This window comes from Bactrocera latifrons, unplaced genomic scaffold, assembly GCF_001853355.1.
Source record: "Bactrocera latifrons isolate USDA-ARS-PBARC rearing strain unplaced genomic scaffold, ASM185335v1 scaffold_92, whole genome shotgun sequence".
Taxonomy (NCBI): Eukaryota; Metazoa; Arthropoda; class Insecta; order Diptera; family Tephritidae; genus Bactrocera; species Bactrocera latifrons.
In genome coordinates this window covers 343,215-356,299 of record NW_017537623.1, presented here as the reverse complement: position 1 = coordinate 356,299, position 13,085 = coordinate 343,215, and positions in this window count along the sequence as shown.

Below are 13,085 nucleotides of genomic sequence, written 5' to 3'. Positions count from 1 at the left end.
GGCATCGTTCAAAACAAATTCATAAAACTTAAAAGAAAACTGTGTTTGTGTCACGGAAAGTCAGAATCAAGAAGTCAAAGCGTTGCCTTCTAGACAATTTTTTATTTGCATTTTTATCAAGAAGAGAAAAATTGCTTTTCGATTTTAAATTTTCTTTTGAAATTTTCTTTGTGATATTAAAAGTTTGGCTTGTATGATCTGTGATCGTAATGAAGTGGGTGGCTTTGAATGTTTATTATAATTATTATTAGAATTTATCACAAGCTATTAGTTGTCAGTGCTATCCATAATTATAACTCTAGCCTTAAGGGGGTATTCTACTCTAGAATTTTGAAAAACTAGATTTTTATTCATATATTTAAAGTTTAGATCCTTAAGAACGTATACTCCAAAAGGTTTTTAAAAATTAAAATTACTTTAAGAGCTACAGTTACTTTAGTGACGCGGTACCTAGCCCGGTAGGTAGGTAGACTCACTTTTTTAAACGAGTTTTTCTCGAAAGTACTTTTTTCCACACGGTTACTTTACCTTTTTTTACTTGAAATTTTGTGTGAACTTTCTTTATATAATCCTTTATCCTTTATCTTAATATATATATATAATATTGTTAATATTTTGAAAAGTTAAGAATTAAAAAAAAAAAAAAATAAAAAAACCGTAAAAAATGATTTTTATTTTCAGGCGGTTGCCATTTTTCAAAAAACTTTTTTTTTTCGTGTTCCCTGATATAATAACTATAACAGCATCCTTACTGATTAGGAATTTCTTTTGATTTTTTTTAGACCACCAGGAGAGTCAGGATCAATGTCACCAGCATGCGCCATTTTTTTTTTACACCTGTCTCTCTACCGTAACCTCCCCCCCGTCCCCGCCAATTATTTTAATTTTTAATATTATATAGTAAATTTTTTTTTCTGTATTCTTAAGATATAATATCAATAAAAACACCATAAAAAATGGATAGTAAAAATATTTTTGGTTGTTTTTTTTAAATAGAATTCAAAAAACTGCCCAAAATTTGATTTCTAGAGTAGAATACCCCCTTAAGTTGTAATCAACCCATAATTTTGCTTCGTTAGTTGTTCTATTCAAGAGACCTCACCGTAAACTAACTAGTTGCGTCGCAGACCCAAAATACAGCATAGTCTATGTTCAGTTTCTATACCAATGAAATTTTGCTGAAACTTTAAGCCATCTAGTGTAGAAAACTTTGCTAAGCTTCTCACTTGGGTGCTTGAATTGGCTAATTACATTCCATCAGCATGTTGCAGCAACATAAGGCTTAGCAAGAATTTTTTTTCTCACTCGAGAACAGTTAAAGTAAGGAATAGTTGATTGCAAGTAATTGCGACCTCTATCGGGAAAAATGAAAGCAGTTCAGAGGCGGTTTGTTTAGTTTGAACACATGGCAAGGGCGACATCTGTTGGGTGATAGTGGTTAAGTGAACCAACAACTTGTATTTGAGTGACAAATTATCATTGCTTTATCAAATTGGGTTGGCAAATAGAATAAATAATTAATTAAAAAAACAAAATCAGTAGTTATTTCAAAGTATTTTTCACATAAATTTAAGACCTGGAGAATTTGTAAATATATATTCCTTTGAACCCCAAAAACTCCAAAGAAAATTCAATTTAGAATGTGTCGTAAAAGCCACTGCACCTATAGCGAGCGTTGAAAAAAATTGCGTGACGAAGGAAAAACGTACGAAATCATTGCAAATATGTTAGGGCGGTCGGAAAACTTTGTTACTAATTCTCTACAATAAAAAAAATGAAGAAGAAACTCGTGGTCGTACAAGAAAAACAAGACCGATTGATAATCGCCGTCTACTTTTCAGAGCAAAAAAGGACCCTTTTATGACTTATCGACATATTGCAGCAGAAGCTGAACTAAATGTTGGCTCACGGACAATTCGGCGTCGTTTAGTGAACGGTAATTTACCGAGGCGTAAAATCAGACAAATTTCTCTTCTACGAAAGATCGACATACAGAAGATTAAAGCTGTTGCCGCTGAATAAAAAAGTTGGTGCGGTCTCAACGCAGAGAAAAAGTGGAAAAATACTTTATTCAGTGATGAATTTAAGATTAGTAATTACGGAAATGATTGTAAAAGAACTATACGCGGGCCTATATGTAAGGAATTTTATTGTAGATAAACCATAAAAAAAAATTAAAAATTGGATGGCAACATATTGGTGTGGAGATGTTTCTCCTGGCAAGCAGTTGCTCTTTTATTTTCAATAAAGGACTCAATGACCAACTTTGAGTACGGAAAATTTTTAAAAACGTTATGCTACCATATGGTTCAAGGATGCAAATGTAAACTGTATGTATGTAATGTCACCCTGATCCCAACGCGATTGAGAACTTGTGGAGTGACCTTAAGAGGAGATTGGCAGCCTTTTGATTTCAAAATAAATGGCAATTGTGGTGTTAGTAAAAGGAACTTTAGGATGATACCCTATTGGAAACCTGCCGAAAATTAACTCAATCCATACCAAACCGAATTGGAACATTTATGAAGACCCACGGCGGGTATACAGGTTATTAAAAACCCGTGGACGAACTAAGTATAATTTGAACATTTGAATTAGAATTTTTTTTAATTAGAAAAAAAAACTATTTAAAAATAATAGGTGTATAATTTTGGTCAATGATATTTCTTGCTTTGAAAAAGAGTTCAGTTTTAATATTCCTGGTGAAAGATTTCAAACATATTTAGGTTTAATAAAGTAAAGCAAAGATATAACTAAAACTGTTTTAATTACAAATAATTCAATGTTATCAAGCAAAAGCTGCGTACACTTGTTATTTCGACTATAATTGTAGATTTTTTTAAGCAACCTATTTAAGTACTATGACGACAATCAAATCGATCGACGACAAATATCTAAGTTTTATTAATGAAAAAATTAACATATTAACTTGTAGCTTAGTGGCTAAAATATATGAAATGAATATTTTTATATTTTTGAGAATATTTATTCAACATTAAAATTAAAATAAATTTTTAAACCCTCTGAAGTTTGCAGAGTCTGATTGAGTCATGGCAATAGTTTTTTTCGAGTTTATTTCTGGCATAAAAACTTTTCTCGAAGAGTTATAGGACAATTCATTTTTAAATTTAATGGGTTTTATTAAGTATCATGTGCATATAATGGTGTGTATTTTTGTAAATTATCAATAAATTGGCACTTTGTAATATGATATAATTATATATTTAAATATTAAAATGAAAATAACTCACCAATACACTATAATTCATCCAACCATGCGCCGAAGGATCTATGCAAAAATCTAATCTCCATATTTACGTTATAACATTTTGCCTAAAATTCACTTTAACTTCTTACGCACTTGACCAAACCAAAGAAACGCAAACAAAAACAACGCAAAAACAAATCATCCAGTGCTCAAAACACACTTACTTACATATATTTCACACGAGAAACAAAACATCAAAAGAAACACACACGAACCGTACCGCATCAAGCCGACTTGACGTCGTTGCGCTTTACTGTATGCATCTACCAACAAATTTGAACTAACTTCGCAACAGCTACTGGTTTATTTTATTTTCGACTATTGCTATAAATTCTTAAAATATTTCTTTAATTTCACTTAACACACTTTTTAAAAGAGCAATGTTTCCATTTCATTTTAATAAATTCTCTTTAAACTATTAATAATTACAATCACTTCACTTTTCACTTTACAATTGAATAGGAGAGCTTGCGCTTTTGCCTTTTCCTGCGCACTGAACTATAATTTGGCATCCGCAAAGCAAGGATGCCAGATTAGAATATCTTAATGTATGTGATTTATTTTAATTTTTTTAAATTTATTTATTGTAATTTATTATATTGTATTATTTTCTCTATTTTATGCTAGAATATATATTGGAAGAATTAATTTAAATTCTTCGTACATAATGTATTCTTGAAATAAATTCAATAAAATAAATAAGTGAGTAAAAAAAATATATAATGGAGAGGGAAGTGGATTTTTTATAAAAAATTCATGTGTGTAACTAAACCATCTGCAACTTTTTTGAATTTAATTATTTTAATTCTATTAAAATTTATAAAAGTGCAAAATAAAAGGGGTTTTTAGTTTTTATTTTCAAAATTATATATTTTGCTGCTTTACTAAAATAAGTGAAAAACACACCTAGGCTGCTAAACTCATTTAAATGTAATCATGAAACTACTATAAAAATCCTTAAATATATCATATATCGCCAGCCACTTAAAATGCGAAATAAGTTTACATGTGTAGGAAAACGATAAAAACCACTCATATTGAAACAAAATATGTATTTTGGTTATAAAATGAGCATGAAATGGTTATAAAATGGTTATATATTGGTTATATTTGACAGCAGGTGCTGTCAATTTTATGCCACGTATATGTAAAATGATGTAATGAATCGCAAGCAATAAAAAGCCCAATTTCGAAGATATGCTGTTTTACATTTTAGTTGACGCTTTATTATTTTGTAGAAAAATACTATCCCACATAAGCTAATGAGCGTCGACTGACTAACCATTTGATCAGCATTATTTATAGGCTGAGTGAGTTGGTAGCATCAGTTCTCCACATTGATTTATCGAAAATATTATCTTTAAATATAATAATAACAACTACTTTTATTTAAAATAATAACTATTTTTGTTAATTAAAGTTCAAAATATATATAAAACGTAACAACATTTTAAGAAATAATATAATTAAATGTTTTTAAATTGAATTTCTACGTGGCAACACCAAATGAGAAGGAAATGACAAGCAAAGGAATTAAGCAATAAAGCGGAAAGCGTGTGTGAGGAAACGGAACTGACACTTCGTACGTGCGTCAGTGTTGGAAAAAAGTTGGGTTGTGTACCGGTATTCTGTAGGTTAATAGTTAGGTGTTTCAGTTAAGTGTTAAATGTCCCACAAACGACTTCTGTAACTTTTGCTTATTTCGAAAAAGAAATCATTTTTACTATGAACTGTAAATATTAGGAATATATAAATCGTCACTAAAATGCAAAATAACATAACAGCACTTTTTACAAGTTTACAAGAGAAGGTAAAACGAGTTTTGGTTATAAAATGGTTATATACTGATTATTATACACTCATATTGAAATACATTTTGAGTTTAGGCTAAAAAATAGATATATAAATATTATTTATTGGTTATTATATCTGACAGCGATTTTCCATTTTTTTGATGATATGTTATTTTGCACTTTAGGTGACGACATATACATATGCTTTTTTTTCTAGATCGTTTTCATGTTGCCTTTTGCTTTGAAATAAATAGTAAATACATTTTTTCATAATTTGTGTATAGTAAAGTATAAAAAATTAAAATTCAAAGAAATGTCCATCACTGATGGGCATCCTGTGTATACTATTACAACAAACTTTGCCGCTAAATTGTCAAAGTCAAATCAGCAGCTGATGAGTGTCAAATATTTGGTGTATGTGTGTGTCATCAACTCATTTTGCTTTAGTTTAATTGTGACGTAAAAAAATATAATTTAATTTAAAAAAAAATTAGAACTTGCAAAGTATTGAGTTTCATTGAGTGTATATTGTGTACATTGTGTGAATGTTTCAAACTTGAATTTTGAGTTTGCTCATCATAAGTGCAGCTGGCAGTGGTGGGTATGAAGGCTTTGCGTTTTACGTAAAAGGATTAATATGAAAATATAAAAGAATTTTCTAGTAAGTAATAAATGTTTATATTTGCTATAATACTTAGTTTTAATTAATTGTCATTTATTTAATTCTTTATACAGGTTTTTCGCAAAATCTATTTTGTGTACAGAGGTATTCTCCAAAGCATTTTTTAACATACTACTATGAGCAAAATTTATATAAAATTTTCAAATTCTTAATTAATTATTCAAAGTTTATATCGCCACTTCAAAGTAATCCCGCTTGGTTTCAATACGCTTGTGGCAACGTTTTTTCCAACTCTCGAAACAGTTGTTAAAGTAAATTTCTAGAATAGCCTTCAAAGTGATTTACGTTTAATGACTTCAATTGACACAAAACGGTTTCCCCGAAGCGGTCGCTAGAGTTTGTTGAATAGCCGTAAGTCACATGGAGCTAAATCAGGCAAATTCGGTGGTTGCGGCACGACATTGGTTGAAAATTCGGCGTAAAACTCATGAAGAATCAATGCAGTATGCGACGATGCATTATCGTGGTGAAAAAACCAAGAGTTTTCGGCCCATAATTCCGACTTATTTTTACGTAAAGCTTTGCGCTAATGATACATAACTCTCAAATAAAATAACTTTTTGAAAATTTGGTCGATCGAAAGGAATTCGGAGTGCATTACCCCTGGATAATCGAAGAAAAGTGTTAACATAAACTTGATTTTTGACTTGCTTTGATGTGGTTTTTTCGACTTTGGCCCACCTTTGCCACGATATTTGGTTTCCGAGTCGTAAGCTTAGTCCAAACCTCACCTCCAGTAATAATACGTTTCATGACATCCTAGAAGTCGAAAAGCATTGTTTGAAGGTCATTTGGTACCAGACGTGCATTCACTTCTCTTATGCCCAAATGATTTTTCAAACTGATTTTTACTGATCCTTCCGATATTTCAACAATGAAGATAAGATTTCTAACTGTTAATCGTCGATGCTCAAGCACCAATTCTTTTATTTTATAGACGTGTTGATCATCAGTTGACGTTGATGGAACCGAGTCTTGCGGTACTCCATTCGAAATCGGGTAGCTCTTGGTACTTTCATCAGCATCGTATAATATTCGCCTGTTTCAAAATAATTCATAATAATTTCCATAAGATTTTGGGGAGTGCGTATGTCATGCAAAGCCTTGATTATGTTTTCACACTTTACTTAGTTGATGGCATTCTTCATATCCAGGGTGATCAGTTCGCAATTTTTTTTGTTCCGCCTTTCCATCGTTCGCCAATTACTGCGCATTTCGCAGTATCAACGACATGGTATAGTGCATTAATCAATTCTGATAATCCGCCAGCTTTCTGGATTGCTAACTCCAAGCGATTTCTTACTATGCTTTCGTTCACTTTGCCAATTGTGCCCATGCAAAGAGGTCGATAGGATGAAGGTTCCTCCGGAGGTTTTTTTGGTTTAGGAAGAAGAACCATTCGCTGAACTTTCCATGGATAGGAAGGGAATCATTTTGGTTTCAAAATCATGACTTCCTTTAATTCTCTGTTTGGTATGCCATCTAATCCAGGGGCTTTGCTGTTTTTAATTTTTCCAGCTATGGCCAATATTTCTTCCTCACTAACTAGCAGTGGTGACTCTACGACTACTCGGTTCGTGGCTTAGCATAAGAGATGAGGTAGTGTTTTGGAAACAAAGTTTCGACGGCATTCCTCTTAAAAGTTGCGCTTTTGTGATGTTGAATTAATTTTGAATTTTGACATACAGATTTTGTATGCTGTTCCCCAAGGATTTTTCGTGTGCTTCCTCCCAAACTCTTTCAAAGCAATTATTTTTATTGTAGCCAGTGGCTGATTTCACAAACCTCTTCTGGCTTTTAAATATTTTTCTGAGACTATTTCCATTTTTTCCACATTGATTACGTTGTACTCGGCGTCTAGCTGAATTGCAGAGCTTTCTGAGCACAGATCACTTTTACTTCTATAAAATATTTTTATATAGTACTAACAATTGAAATTTAAGCTTTCATATTATCCATAATTCACGTTTTCACGATGCCCATTACGACTGACGTCTTATTGTCAACCGCACACCGGCATTCCTGAGTGTTTGTTTACTTTCAAGCTCGTCGCGATCTTCCCCTGTGTCATAAGCGGAGATGTGTCGGCGTTACCGCTTGATCACAACACAATTGCTTATTTGTGTATAGTATGTATTCACCAAGTTTCAACTTAACTTAAGTACTGCCGCTCTTTTATATGTATTTTCGGATTCCAGTTCTTCTTTGCTTCGCAAAGCCAATGCTTACATACAAACGTGCAAGACTACCTGTGCGAGAGTATAACTGAATTTTATTGATGCTGTGGCCATCTGTTAGCACACATGCATACATACATGTATGCAGCAACATGATCGGATTTTGGTTTCGTTCTTTTAAAACGCCGATGTTGATATAAAATTTTACGAATTCGCACGCATTCTTTTAGTTCAAAGGTGTCTTTTCGCAAGAGAGCTTCGTCGCTGCGTCTTTTTACGTTGTCTTCAAAATTGCTTGGTGTATGAGAAGAATTCTTTCGTGCGCGAATAACGTAACACAAAGAAACAAACGCATTTATAAACACGTCGGTTCACGCAGCTAGCGAATTCGAGATCGTGGCATGATATAATTGACTTTTCGTTGCGTTGAAAAGTTGAAGCGAAATTCCCGGTAAAGATTAATTTATAATTAGCTGTGATTAATGCGAGACAATGTGGAAGTGTTGAAATGATCGGCAGCATTAATGGAATATTAATCATATGCACACATACATAGATACACATGAATATTCACTTGTTGACCTTGAAAGCTTTCGTTTGGCTCGAACACATCGTGCTTGTATTGTTTATACTTTTGCATCTCAAGAAATATATTATTAATTATAAGTTGAAGAATATGCAAAACATTAAATGAATGGGCGGGATGATGACTCGGGATTCCAAGTTCGTGCTTGCACATTCATTCATGTAATTTTTAATGAAAGCTGTGTTAGCTTTTTAAAAGTGTTCCATATACTATGTGTTATCTTTTTAAAAGTGTTCCATATACTATATATATATTTTTTCAAGTCAATAGTCATGATGGGCTTTAAAATATGTTTCTTCTTTGTAATTTTTTTTTTGTAAAGCGTGATCCATTTGGAGGTTCCCTACTTTTTTAAAGAAAGCATACAGAAACTACAAATTTAATGGCGAATGTTTATTATCACACGAAAGAACATTATTTGGCATTTATTCTTCGAAGATTATCTCTTTCAAATGTTGGTCGCGGCTACGTCTCAGACGGTTCATTCGCTGAGTCTAATTTTCGATGACCCGTTCAAGCATTACGACTGGTAAGCGGCGACTGACACGCATGATATTTTGATCCCAGGCCTGAATCGAAGCGGGATTATCCGCTTAGACTTTAGAATTTACGTTTATTTACGGGAAAAAGTCTAACGGTGTGATATCATACGATCTTTGTGGCCAATCGACCGACCCTAAATGTGAAATTAATTGCTCACCGTAGTGTTCTCTCAATAAATCCTTTGATTGATGCGGTGTGTGGGAAGTAGCGATGTCTTGTTGAAACAAAATGTCACCGAGATTACGAGCTTCAATTTCGGTTATCAAATAGTCAGTTATCATGGTGCAATTACGGTCGCTATTCCCACTTACGTTCTAATCGGCATCATTTTTGGAACTTTTCAAGAGCTCATCAGATATTGCACAAACTGTATTTTGTACGGTTTGAGATTAATATCTCGACGTAAAATGCGCAAAGTCGTTCCATACGTCCGTCCGAGTTGTTGCGAACGGCGCCGAGTTGACACTCCAGGGTCTTCGTGGAGCGTGGGCACAATTATTACTAGAGTATATTTACAAATAATCATATTGAATATTATCATCCAATTATAATCAGAATGTGTGCTTCGTTAAGCTAAGTTTTATTACACTCTCGCAACAAAGTTGCTAAAGAGAGTATTATAGTTTTGTTCACATAACGGTTGTTTGTAAGTCCTAAAACTAAAAGAATCAGATATAGGGTTATATACACCAAAGTGATCAGGGTGACGAGTAGTGTTGAAATCCTGATGTCTGTCTGTCCGTCCGTCCGTGCAAGCTGTAACTTGAGTAAAAATTGAGATATCATGATGAAACTCGGTACACGTATTTCTTGGCTTCATAAGAGGTTAAGTTCGAAGATGGGCAAAATCGGCCCACTGCCACGCCCACAAAATGGCGGAAACCGAAAACCTATAATGTGTCATAACTAAGCCATAAATAAAGATATTGAAATGAAATTTGGCACAAAGGATCGCATTAGGGAGGGTCGTATTCGGACGTAATCTTTTTGGAAAAGTGGCCGTGGCCCCGCTCCCTACTAACTTTTTTGTACATATCTCGGAAACTACTACAGCTATGTCAACCAAACTGTATAGAGTCGTTTCTTTTAGGCATTTCCATATACATTTCAAAAATGGAAGAAATCGGATAATAACTACGCCCACCTCCCATACAAAGGTTATGTTGAAACTCACTAAAAGTGCGTTAACCGCCTAACAAAAAATGTCAGAAACACTAAATTTTACTTAAGAAATGTCAGAAGGAAGCTGCWTYCAGGTTTTTTTTTAATTGAAAATGGGCGTGGCGTCGCCCACTTATGGACCAAAAATCATATCTCAGGAAGTACCCCACTGATTTCAATGAAATTCGGTACATAATATTTCCTTAACACCCTGATGACATGTACCAAATATGGGTGAAATCGGTTCACAACCACGCCTGAAATCTCGATTATCACTTTATCATGCGAGTGTATAAAATGTTCGGTGACACCCGAACTTAGCCCTTCCTTACTTGTTTTAATTATGATAAGTACTCGAAGAAATACAAAATAGTAAATACTTTTTGATTAACTTGGCACTTGATTCCTCTTTTAAATTTTGCTGGAAATGCTAAAGGGCTAGGCAAAGTTTTTTCAACATAGATTTCGTGACGAATACACTGTTTCACCATTTCCGTAATATATTCAAATACGTGAAATGATTGCATAATAGCTTATAGTATGTAAATAGATTTCTCGTATATTTAAATTGTGTCAATTTCTTATAAAAATGTGATTTTTTTATTTTTCCCAATAATCTAAGGCTAAACCTAGTGAATGGTGTGAGCTTTCAAAATATACCTTTCTTTATGTTTTTTTCCTATTGTCAAAATAAAAAGATTAAATTGCAAAACCTCCCACACGAACACGTTTAGTAATCGTGAAAGCTATTCTCAATATCCGTGTTCGGTTTAAAAAATTTTAATTTTAAAATTTTAACCGTCAAATCATCTGCTGTGGTAAATGATATTTCTGACTTTTCGAATACATTAACTCCCAAATTCAAAGCTGTTATATTTAGAGAGTGAATGATGTTAAAGGGTTTCTCCAGTGTCCAGAAAAAGTTACAGTCTGCTTCAAATTGCGCACCAAAGGCCTTACTGGTTCATGCTATTCCTAAACTGAAGATGGAGCCAATGTTATAGTTAATGTTGGGCGCCAAAGCCAAATTAATAATTTCGACTTTTTGATCTTCCGTGTCAAAATTAATCATGTACATGTTAAATAGTTCCATTATTGCTGTCATATAGCGCTGGAAAGCATCTCTTTCTTGGAACGAAAATTTAGTGACCGAGTTTGCTGAATGCTGAGAAGTCACAGGCAGCTAAATCAGGCAAATGCGTTGGTTGTGGCACGATTTTGGTACAAAATTTGACGAAAAACTCAAGAAGAATCAGTGCAGTATACGACGTTGCATTATCGCGGTGCAAAAACCAAGAATTGTTGGTCCATAATTACGCCCTCTTTTCACGACAAAACACGCAAATAGAATTCCTTGTGGTCACTTTGGCCTATCGGAAGGAATTCGGAGTGCGCCAGTCCTCAATAATCGCAGAAAACTAACAACACAACATTGATTTTTGATCTGCTTTGACGTGTTTTTTTGGTTTCGGCTCACACTTTTCATGCTGTTCGACTAATCGATCGTCTATTTCCGGGTCATAAGCATAGTTCCAACAATCAAGAAAGTAGTAGCCAGAGTTAACTTTTTTCTTGTTCTATCTAAATCCAAAAAAGATGGATAAATAGGTTTTATTATTAAATACAATAGTAAAGCAATTCATTAATAATTTATAATGTTCTATCTAAATCCAAAAAAGATGGATAAATAGGTTTTATTATTAAATACAATAGTAAAGCAATTCATTAATAATTTATAAACAATTTTTTTTTATAGAATTAAGTTCTATGATTCCATCAAGTCGTTTTTTTTGTATTTAAAATTAAAGAAGTATTCTCTAGTATTTAGTATGCGCTTAGGCAATCAATTACGTTGAACTTAGGTAACACATCAAAAGTGCCTTTCAAGTTTCACGATTAGTTTTGTACACAATAACACAAACAACAAACAAACAAGAATTATTGGTTTCTTTGAATCACCGTGATTTCTAAGTAATTAAATCGTCTTACGTATTAAACGTAAATAATCTAACACTAACACTAACTAATTACGCCGAAGATGCTTCGCAAAACTTAAGATCATGAATTTTGCAGCATACGCGCCATTGTGCTACAAGGAAGCAATAATGATGTTTTCGAGTTACATACATACATAAGTATGTATATTGTAATACATACATACAAGTACATTATGTAATAACATTTATTTCTAATGTTTATTAAAGTGTATGGATTCTTTTGAATACAGCTTTGTACGCTTGTGTAAGTGGCTGAAAACATACATACATATATTGTATATGTATAAATAGAATGTGCTATATTTTGATTGTACGAGGTGATGGTCAAAATATTTGAATACTGATAATATTGCTAATTACTTTTTCACCACTATTGAGTCTGATTATATCAGGGTAGATAACTTTTGACAAGAAGAAGATAACTTTTGAAAGCAAAAATAGGCATAGTAGGATGAAATCCATTGTAAACGAAAGATAACGTAATAAAAATTAATCGAAAAATATTTACGGAGGATCTGGGTTAAAACGGTTTATCTTGACTAACGGAAAAAAAGGAATGATAACCTTTGGATCAACATATTTTTCACATAACCTTAATATTAATTAATGAAATATTGAAGTTTTTGCGTGTTTTATATTTTTTGTTTACAATTTTTTTTTGCGATATTTGGTGTAAATTTATCTGGTGCCCCAACCACATTATATTGTGTTTTTATACTCTCGCAACAATGTTGCTAAAGAGGGTATTATAGCTTTGTTCACAAAACGGTTGTTTGTAAGTCCTAAAACTAAAAGAGTCATATATAGGGTTATATATACCAAAGTGATCAGGGTGACGAGTAGAGTCGAAATCCGGATGTCTGTCTGTCCGTCCGTCC